We start from the raw sequence: 9,498 nt of genomic DNA, 5'->3' as shown, positions 1-9,498 counted from the left end.
AACTTGCATCTCAATCCACTCCGGAGTAAGATCAATGAGAGCCTCTCATTTTTAAAACACATCCTGGGGCTTGACTCTGGGCTTGGCTGCTGTCCCTGCACTTTTCAGCTCAAGGTGAGCACTCTACCGCTTGAGCCACAGCACCACTTCAGGTTTTCTGGTGATTAATTGGAGATAAGAGTCCCATGGACTTTTCTACCCGGGCTGGTTTTGAACCAGATCCTCAGATCTCAGCCTTCTCAATAGCTAGGATTATAGGCGTAAGCCACCCGAGGGCAGCTTGAAATAACTATTTAAAAAAAATTAATTAATTTTTTTATTGTGAGAATACCCTACAGAGGACTTACAATTTCATGTGCAAGATAACAGTACATTTCTTATCAAGCATTGTTGCCTCCTCTTTGCCCACTATTAATCTTATCATACCTTTTGATTACCTTCACCTCAAGGCTAATGCTCTACTGCCTGACTTACAACTTTTTCTGCTTATGTGGTGCTGAGGAATCCAACCCAAGGCCTTATGCATGCAAGGCAAGCACTCTACCACTGAGCCACCTTCCCAGACCTTGAAATAACTTTTAACAGGGTTTTGGCATTTCCTTTTCTTCATAAAAATGCTCAGCAAGATGAAACAGTTAACTACAGTTTGATAAACTGTTATTTAATAATTATGACATCTGCAATGTTTTATTTTTATTGTTATTTATTTATTTTTTGGGGTCCGGTCTTGGGGCCTGAACTCTGGACCTGGGTGCTTTCCCTCAGCTCTTCAGCTCAAGGATAGTGCTCTACCACTTGAGACACAGCACCACTTCTGGCTTTTTTGTTTTGTTTATGTGGTGCTGAGGAATCGAACCCAGGGCCTCAGGCATGCAAGGCAATCACTCTACCATTGAGCCACCTTCCCAGCCCTGCTATGTGTTATAAAGCAACTAATTTAATAAAATCACTACTCTGAGGACTTGAAAAAGAAGATTCAAACTAGGCATAACATCACCCATTTCCCCTATCCAGTGAGGACAAGAATAATAGTGAGGAAAATGCCACAGCCCCTCAACAGATCCAGGAAATTGACCATGCGATAGGTTCAGTAGGCATAAGTCATGAACATTTTTATCATGCACAAATGGTAAGGTTATGGTTGCCATGATAAAAAAGTCTCTTTGATGTCCAGACATATCAGATCTCTGGGTAAGAACGTCAGGTAAGTACTGAAAAACTTCCATTGTGGTTGAATGAGTCCAATGACTTTCTGTTTGGACAGTTTGATTGTCCATTATGAAAATTAAAATGTGAACAAATGTAACAGTGGTACTCAGTAGACTCTGTGGATAATGCACTATGCAATTTGTGGGTAATAATGGGATGAATAACCTTGGAGGGAAGGGATAACATTGTCAAAAAAGAAATATACTGATTACCTGAGTCGTGAAATGGTAACCCATCTGTACATTACATTTATAATGACAATTAAAAATAATAATGAAGCATGGCACCACTGGCTCATGCTTGTAATCCTACTCAGGAGGCAGAGATCTGAGGAGCAAGGTTCAAAGCCAGCCCAGGCTGTAAGACTCTTATCTCCAATAAACCACTCAGAAAACCAGAAGTGGCCTGTCTCTCAAGTGGTAGAGTACTGGCCTTGAGCTGAAGAGCTGAGGTACAGCGCCCAGGCCCAGAGTTCAAGCCCCACGACTTGTGACAATTAAAATGATAAAAATTGGGAAGAATGCAATACTAATTTCTATCATTCACAGAATCTATAAGATATAAGAAAGACATCTGATATGGAGCTGGGTGTGGGTGGATCACACTGTGATCTTAGTTATTCAGGAGAGTGAGAGCTTGGCATCATGGATGGAAGCCAAACTTGGTAGTGAAGACTGTGCGACACTTATCTCCAATAAACTATAACACAAGCTGGAAGTAGAACTGGGGCTCCTGTTGTAGAGTCCAAGCTTTGAACATGACAGCACGGGGACAGCACCCAGGCCCTGACTTCAAGCCCCAGGACCAAAACAAAGAAACAAACAAACAAATGACATCTGTAGATCACTCTCTAAGTTATGAGTAATATTTTTTAAGGGCTTTCCAGGGTCACTACAGAGAATCAGTCCCAATTAGGTTTCTGTGTTCCCGGATGAAAACATTTGTGTAACTTCATTTCAAATCACAACAAATATATCAGACAATAGCCAGGGGAAATGGAATAGTGAAAACTTTTCTGACCTCTTCCTACCATTTGGTCTCCTCAGGGCTGAGAGATGGCTCATTAGGCCCAGCTTTCTTGAGGCATTCTGGCATCCTGGAAAGGCTGAGTCTGGCCAAGCTTGACTGCAGAGAAGGCTTGGGATAAGGAGGCTTCTTGTCATTGATGTCTGGACGTCAATCAGTGTCACCTGCTGCCTGGCTGGCATTGTTGACTGGGCATCCATCAAATCTTCCCACAGGAGCTGCAAACCACTGTCCCAGGGGCAAACACTAAGTTTATTAATTAGAAGAACACACTTGCCATTTGAAGACGTGTCTTTTTTTCCCAAGTCAAACACATCGGAAAGTAAATTTCAGGGTGCAGTTGGTTATTAAACTTTGATTCTCAGAGCCCTGGACCCAGAGTCACAAGTATCGATGGGCTCAGTTGCTCAACCAAAGGATATAGATCCCCAGATGGATCAAAACACAAGACTCAAGGTCTGCGAAGGTGGCTTAGTGGTACAGTGCTTGCCTTGCATCATGAGGCCCGGGGTTTGATTCCTCAGCAGCACATAAACAGAAAAAAAAGGTGCAGAGTGGGGAATCAAACTCAATCATTTGTTGTCTCCCAGAAACTCATTTTGCAGGCAAAGAAAAATACAACTTCGGTGTGCAAGGACAGAAAAAGATCAGTTTCATACTGAATTTTCTTCAACACTAACATTCTACCACACAACCACTTAGAGTTTTTTCTGTGAGTAATTGAGCTAAGAGTCTCATTGACTTTCCTACTCAGAGTGGTTTAGAATGATGGTCTTCAGAGCTCAGAGCTCAAATTCCCGATTAGCTGGGATTTAGCTATGAGCCACCAATGCCTGGCTGTGGCTCTATGCTTTCTCATGGATTACATCCTGGTTTGTCATTGGCTGTATCCCTCTTCCTCATTGGCTGGATGCTGCTTTGTCATTGTATGACCAACATTCATAGGATGATCTAATAAAATTCCTTGTAACAAACGGTTCTGTTAGTAGAATTAGAATGTGAGGAAGAAATGGACAGTGTAACAGCTGGGTTTATGCAGGCAGAAATACTTTTTTACTTTTAATAGTGTACAGAAAATGTATTCATTTTATCCCACCAATAGTATTTTAAGCAACTAAATCAGACAAAACTTTTTGTAACATCCCCTCACCAATACACACACCTTAGTACCTCAGTGGTTTGAAAGGTACCTCAGTGTTTGAAAGTTAGAGCATATCTAAATTTGGACAGCACCTCAAGTGCTCAATACCCACACAGTTGCTTCCATGTACATTACTAGAATTTACTCTGCCTTTTAACAAAAATTTCAGCTTTCTAATCATCCACTAAATGCTTTGTGACAAGTGATAGTTCTCCATGAAAGAGACAGGGCACATGGGGAAAGCATTTTATTATTCTTCATGAGGTAAAAAGGGGACACCGTTGGGTAGCATGCAGATAGAATACAAACCATCACCTCCAGGGTAGGGATTCTCACTGCTGTGTAAAAGTAATAGAAGTTGGTGATGTTGTTGAAGCAATAGAAAAACAGGAAACAGCTGACTAACAGCAGGATGGTGTGGGTGGCTTTCCTCTTGGGTGCTGGCTGGGTGGCAAGGCTAAAACTATGTAGGTGCTGAGCTATCTGGTGGTGTTGGTAGAGAAGCCTCAGCATGTAGAGGCTGGTGATGATCATGAGGATTACAAACACAAGATCTCGAAATAATAAGAGACATATAATACCCTGATCTATTGTCTTCAAGCTGAGAAGTATGACAATATACATTGGAAAACCCAGAGCCAACAAGAGTGAAATTGATTTTGGCTTTCATAACCTTAATGACTGGGACATAGATGAGCATATTGACAACCCAGAACAAGAAAGAAGGGAAAATCCACACTGAAGACTTAGATTTAAGTGACACGCACATGGCACGGCTGGAGCTGATGGTGATGGCCTGAAATGCACTGAGGAGTGAGGTGGTACAGATGGACAGTCTCCGGGTGACTCCAAAGGATGCCATGATATTTGGCACAAGTGAGAAGGTGAGGTTCAGGAGGTTGACCACAGTCAGATGTATAAAGATGGCATTGATGTGCTTCTTCAGATGACCTTGTAATGAGAATATGTACAGATAGAGCATGGAGAGTAGGGAGTTCCCAATGACGCCGATGCACAGCTGGGCTATGAGGAAAATCCCCCATAATGATTCGCCCAAGCACATTGTGAAGGGCATTGTAAGGTCTGATATATAGAGCAGCCAGACACTTGATACCAGAATGAAAAATCAGTGCACTAGATTATCGATCCATTCTAAATGGTTCTTCAGGAAGCATATGAGAACGATGAAAATCAGTTTCAGGCCTAGGAGTGGCTCTTGTGGAATATAATGTCAACGGTTCCAGAGGATCTTTGAGTACAGAAATGGATGAGATTATAGGAGGGAAACCCTGACTCATACCACGGGTCGTAGTGCTTTTGCTAGGAGAATTGTGGGCCTGTGGTACCAGATGTGAAGACGGTTTCACACACCTCATGAAAACTCAGTGAAGCATTGTGCTGACCATGGTTCTATTTTAGTATGCCTTGATATGAAATGCAGTCATTATCATGTGACTCCAGAGATGAAATGCCAGTGTATTTCTGGAGGGAAATGACACAAAAATCCACACAAACCACTCTTGCACTATGATAAAACACTGACTGGGGCAATGGAACAGGAGACTAAGATTCAAAGTCGGTTTCAGCTCACCTCTTTCCTCTATGCAGTGATCACTGGAAGTAAGCAATATATAGCAAGAGACCTAGGAAATATACCATGTAGTAGATTCAATATATGTAAATGATGAATGTTTTGATCATGCAGAGATCTTGTTATCATTATCATGTTAAAAATCTATGATTTCCCTAGCATTGTATCTGTGGTACTGAAATTTTTCCATTGAGGTTGGAGGAATAAAGTCATTTGCTGTTTGGAGAGTCTGGTGGTCATTATGACAGTCAAAGGATGAACGAATGCATCAGTTGTACTCAGTAGACACTATATAAAAAGAACTACTTAAGTTGTGGTTAGGACAGGATGGGAAAAATGGGAAAGGCTGAGGTAGGGGTTACATTACCCAAAAAGAGATGTACTGTAGAAGATGCACTGTGGCTCAAAGTAGCAGAGCATAGCCTGGAGCTTAATATCTCAGGGGCAGCTTGTACACCCTGAGTGGAAGTCTTACAACAGACAGATATTTATCCTTATTTTTTGAGTTATGAAATAGTAACCCTGTATATTAGCTTTATAATAAAAATAAAAAATAATACTGACAATTAAAATGATAAAAACTGGGAAGAGTGCAATTCTAACATCTGTCATTTCACAGAATTGATAAGCTATAAGTAAAACATCTGAACAGGGGCTAGGAAAGTGGCTCATTGGTAGAGTGCTTGCCTTGCATGCCTGAGGCCCTGGGTTCGATTCCTCAGCACCACATAAGCAAAAAGAAAAAAGCTGGAAGTGGTGCTGTGGCTCAAGTGGTAGAGCGCTAGCCTTGAGCTGAAGAGCTGAGGGACAGCGCCCAGGCCCAGAGTTCAAGCCCCACGACTGGAACAACAACAAAAAAAACATCTGAACAGGTCACCAGTGGCTTACACCTGTAATCCTAGCTACACAGGAGGCTGAGATCTGAGGATCACGTTTTAAAGCCAGTCTGGGTAAGAAAGTCTTTGAGAGTCCTATCTCCAATTAAGTACCTGGACTACGGAAGTGGTGCTGTGGTTCAAGTGGTAGAGTGCTTGCTTTGAGTGGAGGAGCTGAGAGACAGTGCCCAAGCCCAGAGTTCAAGCCACATGACTGACAAAAAAAGAAAAGAAAAATAACCATCTGTATATTGGCATCAGTGGCTCTCTCCTATATCCTAGGTACTCAGGAAGCTGAGATATGAGGATCATGATTTGAAGCCAACAGACTTCAAATGTCTCTGACACTCTTATCTCTCATAAATTACCAAAGAAGCTGGAAGTGGAGCTTTGGCTTATGTGATAGAGTCCTAGCCTTGAGCACAAAAACTCAGGGACAGTGCCCAGACCCTGATTCAAGCCACAAGACAGGCAATTGATAATCAAATAAATGTACATGCATACATACATACATAAATGACATCTGTAGCTCAATCAATACCTTATAAATAAAAACAATTTTCCCCTTTCCTGGATTACTGCAGATGAAGTCAATCTAGAAAACATTGAAGTTTATACATTCCATTCAGAAAATATTATTGTTACTGGTTTCAAATCACAACATGTATAGCAGGCAATTTTGTAAGGTTGGGGTAAGAGGATGATGAGGTCTTCTTACTTTTTCCTACATCATGTCTTTCTCAAGGCTGAGAGCTTCGCAATGCTCTTTCACTGGGCACAGCTTCCTGGAGGCAGTCTGGCATTGTGGATAGGCTGCCTGTGCCCAGCATCGACTATGTCCCATATCAGGGTGATGAGGCTTCTCTCAGTGGCTGTCAATCCGTGTCACCTGCTGTCTGGACAGCCTTGTTTACAGGGCATCAATCTGATATCCCCACAGGAGAGGCAATCAGTTTCCCAGGTGCTAAAGGAATCGGTTAGAGAACACATTATTTTTATGGATTAGAATAAAACAAGTCATACTCATCAGTAAGTAAACTTCAGGAAGTAGCTGGTTATTACATGTTGCTTCCTACATCCCTGGATGCATCCTGAGCTTGGAGCAAAACCCAGAATTCTCTCTGCCACTGGGATTTGCCACCACGGGTGACCATGTGCTCTGGCTCTGCAGAGTACAGCATATAATGCACCAGAGCTGGGGGATTCAAAGACCCCACAGAATAGGGGTCATAAACTAGCACATAAGATATGCTAGAAAGTTTTCTTTTCTCAAAGTCTCTGTATACACATTGAAAAACTAGGTAACAAAATAAGAACAGAACATATCTCCTGTGTCAACAGACAGAATCTCACCCAACTAACAGAGACTTGAAGAACTTGTAGCAGTCAGGATCCCAGAAAAATATTTTTAGACACATCAAAGTGAAACATTTGCACTTCAAGAACAAAAAGCTATTTTTAAATGAAGCAAAAGCCAAAGGAAGAACTTTATTACTACGGAAATAAGATAGTATTACTGCAGATTTCTCTACACCAACTCTGAATGCAAGGAGAACCCCTAGCAGTTTTGAAGGACAGTAATGGAAACCCAAACTGGGGTAATCCTGGGTTCAATTCCTCAGTACCCCCCCCTTCAAAAGAAGGTGGGAAGTGGTGCTGTGGCTCAAGTGATAAAGTGCTAGCCTTTAGCAAAAGAAGCTCAGGGACAGTACTCAGGCCCTGAACACAAGACAGAGGACTGGCCAAAAAAGAATTATTGCATAAAATCAACAAACCAAAAGGTGACATTTGGAAAAAATCAATAAACTTAACAGACCACTACTTATATTAGTGAAGACGAGTCTCAAATTAACCAAATTAGAAATGGTAATAGAAACTTTGCAAAAAAACACCCAAGAAATCCAAAAGATTATGAGGGAATACTTTCAAAACCTATACTCAAATAAGATGGAAAATCAAGTAGAAATGTATACAAATTGCTAAAGCTGAACCAGGAAATTATAAACCAGACAAACAGGCCCATAAAATGCAATGAGACTAAAGAAATAATCAGCCGTTTTCCAAAAAGGAAAAGCCCAGGAACGAGGGGATTCATGTCTGAAATCTTGCAAGACTTTTCAAGTTTAATACTGGTACTCATCAAACTTCTCAGTGAAATGGAGGGAGAAAGATCAAGTCCCTATTCATAGCATCAGAGAGTGGAGATTGTTGAGTTCCCTCACCTTCCTTTCTTATGCATACTTCTTTCAATTTTCCCCATTTAGGACCATGTGTACTATAGATTTATCATACATAAGTTTGTGAAGTTGAGGCATGTCCCACTGTCCTTCAGAGCTTTTTAAATGAAGTCTTACTGGGCTGGGAAAGTGGCTCAGTGGTAGAGTGCTTGCCTCACATGCATGAGGCCCTGGTGTTTGATTTCTCAGCACTCCATAAGGAGAAAATACTGGAAGTGGCACTATGGCTCAAGTGGTAAGGCACTACCCTTGAGCTTAAGAGCTGAGGGACAGAGCCCCAGCCTAGAGTTCAGCCCCATGATGACAAAAAAATATGAATTCTTGTTGAATTTTGTTAAAGGATTTTTGTGCATGTATTGATATGATCATGTTCCTTCTGTTCTTTTTCAAAAGTGTTTTTGAGGGGTGCAGTTAATGTTAAGGCTTGATTTCAGATCTTAACTCTTTATGTGAAGTATTGTTGTTTTGTACATATTTGTTTTATTTATTTCGTTTTATTTTTTAATCTTTAAGTACTTGTACAGCGGAGTTGCCTTTCCACAAAGCAGTGTAAGAATACGGTGATGCTTGATCAATGTCATCTTTCTTCCCCTTGTGTTGTAACATACTTGTGGAGGTGGTCCCCTTTGTAGTTTGAGAAGCATTGGTGTTTGTCCCTTCTGAAAGCTTGGACGGTCTGTAGTTTTGAATATGTCTGGCTTTGGTTTTTGTTATGGGAAAGTCTATTTTATTATTTTAAAAATTTTTGCCTGTCGTAGGTCTTGAACACAGGGGCTGGGCACTGTCCCTGAGCCTCTGTATGCCCAAGGCTAGAGCTGTACTACTTGAGCCACAGTGCCACTTGCAGCTTTTTCTGTGTATGTGGTACTGAGGAATGGAACCCAGGGCTTCATGTATGCCAGGCAAGCACTCTACCACTAAGCCACATTCCCAGCCTGTTTATTTTATTTTTTAAGTGACTATAATTTAATGTAATTATTACAACAATGCTGAACAAGAAATTTACTCATTACCTTACTCATGTAACCATAACCCCTGTGTAAAACATCTTTATAATAAAATAAAATTAAAAAATTATTATATAGGTCATGTGCAAAAGCTCAGGCATACAAACTTGATATTCCCTTCCAGCCCCAGGTCCAGCACAATGACAAAGTAAACTCAAACAAAACCCCTCAAATCCTTAATGAAGAGGCTCCTCCAACAATTTCATAACAGAGAGGAGACTCTTGAGAACTCAGGTGTTGAAAACGGAATTTCCTTGTTATCAAAACATGGTAAGAACACTGTCAGTGTCAAGTAAAATAGAAAACAGTAAGGAAATGTAAAGCTCACACATGATAATCAAATGTATTTCACTCCAAAGATGCAAATTGGCTAAACACACACAAACAGTAAATATAAGATCTAAACTGTAAT

The sequence above is a fragment of the Dipodomys ordii genome, unplaced genomic scaffold (assembly GCF_000151885.1).
Source record: "Dipodomys ordii isolate 6190 unplaced genomic scaffold, Dord_2.0 Scaffold105, whole genome shotgun sequence".
Lineage (NCBI taxonomy): Eukaryota > Metazoa > Chordata > Mammalia > Rodentia > Heteromyidae > Dipodomys > Dipodomys ordii.
Note: the sequence above shows the minus strand (reverse complement) of the source record.